Source organism: Elephantulus edwardii, unplaced genomic scaffold (assembly GCF_000299155.1).
Source record: "Elephantulus edwardii isolate Elephantulus edwardi_28Jun2011 unplaced genomic scaffold, EleEdw1.0 scaffold00634, whole genome shotgun sequence".
Taxonomy (NCBI): Eukaryota; Metazoa; Chordata; class Mammalia; order Macroscelidea; family Macroscelididae; genus Elephantulus; species Elephantulus edwardii.
In genome coordinates this window covers 99,867-104,262 of record NW_006400384.1, presented here as the reverse complement: position 1 = coordinate 104,262, position 4,396 = coordinate 99,867, and the positions used below count along the sequence as shown (strand labels likewise).

Genomic DNA, 4,396 nt, shown 5'->3' with positions numbered 1-4,396 from the left:
CTGACTGTGGAGAAAGACCATGTCCAAGTTAAACTGAAGTTGAAGAAAATGTAAAGTTCACAAAACCCAAAGTATGGCCTTGGATCTGTCCACTTGAAATCATCTCAAGAATCGGTTTTATCCCAACAACAATAGCTAAGTTCAACAGAGAAGCAAACAACAAATATTAGTGATGATGTAGAGAGATTGGACTGCTTCTTTCATTGCTGATAGGACTGTAAAATGGTACAACCAATGTGGAAGGCAGTCTGGCACTTTCTGAAAAAGTTGGAAATCGTTTGACCAATTAATTCCACTACTGGGAATATACCCTAAATATAAAGAAACCAGAGCCACAACTCAAACAGATACATACACACCAATGTTTATTACTGTATTAGTCATAATAGCAAAGAGATGGAAGCAACCCATCAAAAATTAATGGATAGAAAAACTATGGTACATTCACACAATGGGATATCTCACAGAATTGAAAAACAATGAACTCCTAAAACATTATACAACATGTGTGAGTCTGGAGAACATGCTGAGTGAAATATCTTACAAAAGAATAAATACTGCATAACACCACTGTTATAAAATAGAACAGACATGGGGGCATTGGGGAAAGACTGGGAAAAGAGTGGATAGATAATGTACACTGCATTAGATCAGATGAGGGAAAGAACTGTCCAAAAGGACTATATGATTAAGCATTACATATATGACAATCTGGAACAAGGGATGCATTGTGGGGAGAGGTAGGATAGGGAAGGAGGGAAGAAAATATGCAACAATGGAAAAAGAAAACATTTTAATTTTTTTTTAAAAAAAGAATAGGTTTGAGACATTGAACACTAATGATCAAAGACATTGTGGGATGACATCAAAGACATTCCGCATGGAGACATTATGAAGACAAGAGAATGACAAGAATGGATGTAAGAAGAGACTCTGAAATTTGCCCTAGAGCATTAAGAAATCAAAACAGGGGCCAGGCTGCCGCCAAGGAAGAAGAGTGCTTGGACTGCACATCACGCGAGGACTGCACAGCCAGGATGACTACCTTGGGTGCTCTGTTTCCAAGCCTGATGCCGGCTCCCGGAGCTTCACCAACAAGTACCTGGTGGAGTTCCAAGTAGGAAAAATGTTGCTGAAAGGCACCATCGCCACTGTCACAAATGGAAGGGGCTTGTGTACATTCAGCAGACGACGACTCCCTCATACACTTCTGCTGGAAGGACTGGACGTCTGGCAGCGTGGAGGACGACTTAATTATCTTCCCCGATGACCGTGAATTTAAGAGGGTGTCCCAGTGCCCCAGTGGGAGGGTCTGTGTGCTCAAGTTCAAGGCAGGATCCAAGCGGCTCTTTTTCTGGACAGTAGGAGCCCAAGACGGACCAGGATAAGGAGCACTGCCGGAAGGTTAACGACTACCTGAACAGCGTCACCCCTCCCCCCAAGCCCGGGGTGTTAGGGGCCCGCGCAGCCACGAACTGGAGCTGGGCGGTGAGGGCGGCTGCAGAGCCTGCTGGGAAACATGAGCCACAGCCAGCTGATGCAGCTGATTGGACCTGCCGGCCTGGGCGGCCTCAGTGGACGTGGGGCCCTGACTGGTCCTGCCCAGCTTACTGGCGAGTGGAGGTCCACCGGCCAGCAGCCCTTCATACAGTTTTTGGAGCCACTCGGCCGCTGTCACCCCCCTCCTCCAATGCCTCTTCGCCTGCGCCACCCCAGCCCCTTCTGCGCTAGCAGAAGACCACCTCAGGGACCAGCCCAAGCCCCGCGCCCAGTTCAGGTAATGGGACTAGCATGGCTGCAAAAACCCAGCCCAGCCCATCCAGCTGAGTGATCTGCAGTCGGTGTTACCCACTATGAACGTGCCGGCTGCGGCAGGCAGTGGCCAGCAAGTCGACCTGGCCAGTGTGCTCGCGCCCGAGATCATGGCGTCCATCCCCGCCAAGGCCAGAGTTCAGGACCAGCTGCTGCCTTACCTGCCCTCCTGGGAATCGCTACCACAGACCGCAGATCCCGAACACGCTGACCTCTCCCCAGTTCCAGCAGGCCCTGGGCATGTTCAGGACGGCCTTGGCTCGGGGCAGCTGGGCCCCCTCATGTGCCAGTTGGGCCTGCTTGCAGAAGCGGTGGAGGCCGCCAAAAAAGGGCGATGTGGAAGCGTTTGCCAAAGCCACGCAGAACAGTGCCAAGCCAGAGCTCAAAGAAGGCGAGGCCAAGGACAAGAAGGACAAAGAGGAGGACATGACTGTTTTTTGTGTTCCTAATGGCCTTGGTGACGCCGTGCACACCTCACCCTGTCTAAACTTTCTCATAAACAAATCTCTTTTTGTTTTACCTGGGGGGGGGGGGGAAGGAAAAGATGCCAAAAATAAAAGAGCCAAATAGATTTCAAAGGGTAACTTGAGAAGACAAAGTATTGTAGTGAATGTGTAAAAAGGTGGAGTTAGAGAATAAAAAAGGAAGGAACCACATGGCATTTTTCAAACTGAAAGGACTGAAAAATTCAAACCTTGAGTTGCAATACAGAGCAAGGCTATGGGAAAAATCTTGAATGATCCAGGATGCCTGAAAAGAAGATGGAATACAGAGGCACTGCACAGAAAAAGAATTGGTCAACATTGAAAAAGTTACAGAAGTTGCATATGATAAAGAGCCAATGGTGATGAGGAATGACGTTCAAGCTGCCTTAAAATGAAGTCCCAGGAATCAGTGGGATACTAAGTGACATGTTTCTGCTAACAGATGCTCACCAATCTGTGCCAGGAAATTTGGAAATCAGCTACCTGGATGACTGACTGGAAGAGATCTATATTCCCATTCCCAAGAAAGGGGACAAATCTAATAAAATGATAAATTATCAAACAATATCTTTAATATCACATGCAAGGAAAATACTGCTAAAGATAACTAAAAATGACTAGGAAAAAAATTAATCACCTTCCCTAAATTCTTTCTGGGAAAAAAAAAATTGACTAGAACATTGAATACATTGAAGTTCAGGCTGGGTTTAGAAGAGTGTTTGGCTCCAGGGATATTGCTGATGTCAAATGGATACTGGCTGAAAGCAGAGAATACCAGCAGAATATCTATTTGTCTTTTACTAACTATGTAGATCATAACAAAAAAGGTTATCCAACATTATTGAATTATTATTTATATTATTTATATCACATGCAAGCAAAATATTGCTGAAGATAACCTAAAAATGGTTAGAACAGCACAGTGACGGAACTCTCAGAAATTCAAGTTGGGTTTAGAAGAGGCTATGGCACTAGGGATATAATTTCTGGTGTCAGATGGATCTTGGATAAAAGCAGAAAATATCAGAAGAATATAGGTGTTTTATTGACTATGAAAAGTTATTAAGGCATTTGTGTAAGTCATAACAAACTATGGCTAACATTGAGAAGAACGGGAATTCCAGAACATGTAATTATGCTTATACGATATCTTTTGGCACCAGTAGCCAGGAAATCAAAGGGCGCATTGCCATGGGAAAGTCTGCTGTTAGGGACCTCTCCAAAGTACTGAAGAGCAATGGTGTCTCTCTGGAGACTAAGGTGCGTCTGATACAGGCCATGGTACCTTCACAATCACTTGTTATGCATCAGAGAGTTGGACAATGACCAAGGAGGATAGAAGGAGAATTGATGCCTTTGAGCTGTGGTGCTGGAGAAGAGTATTGAGAATACCATGTACTGCTAGGAAAACAAACAGATTTGTTCTGGAAAGGGTTAAACCGGGTGGCTCCTTGGAGGCAAGGATTCTGAGGCTCCGTCTAACATACTTTGGACATGTTGTGAGGAGAGACCGGTCCTTGGAGAAGGACATCATGCTTGGGAGGGTGGAGGGACGGCTCAGGAGGGGAAGGCCTTCTATGAGGTGGATTGATTCAGTGACTGGGATAATCGCGATGGGAGTGTCAGAGACAGTGCGATTGGCACAGGACAGAGCAGAGTATAGGGCTGTTGTACATAGGGTCGCTGAGTCACAAGTGACTCGACGGCACATAACACCAACAACAACATACCTAGACCAAGGAGCTGTTATCCAAACAGCGCAAAGGAACCCTGCATGTTTTAAAACTGGGGAAAAGTGTGTGTCAGGGCTGTATCCTCCATACCTCTTCAATCTGTATGCTAAGTAAATAATTTGAGAAGCTGGACTTTATGAAGACGAGTGTGACATCAAGATTGGAGAAAGACTCATTATAACCTGTGTTACACAGATGGCACAACCTTGCTTGCTGAAAGTGAGGAGGACTTGAGGCACTTACTCCAGGGGATCAAGGACTGCAGCTTTCAAAATGGATTACATCTCAGCATCAAGAAAAGAAAAGTCCTCACCCCAGGCCAATAAGCAACATCATGAGGGAAAAAGATTGACATTGCCATTGATT

General features: G+C 45.5%; 1 pseudogene; it reads left to right on the top strand.

The window, feature by feature from the left end:
- Positions 1-1,037: 1,037 nt before the first annotated feature.
- LOC102870962 lies at positions 1,038-2,269 on the top strand (annotated as a pseudogene).
- Positions 2,270-4,396: the final 2,127 nt, after the last annotated feature.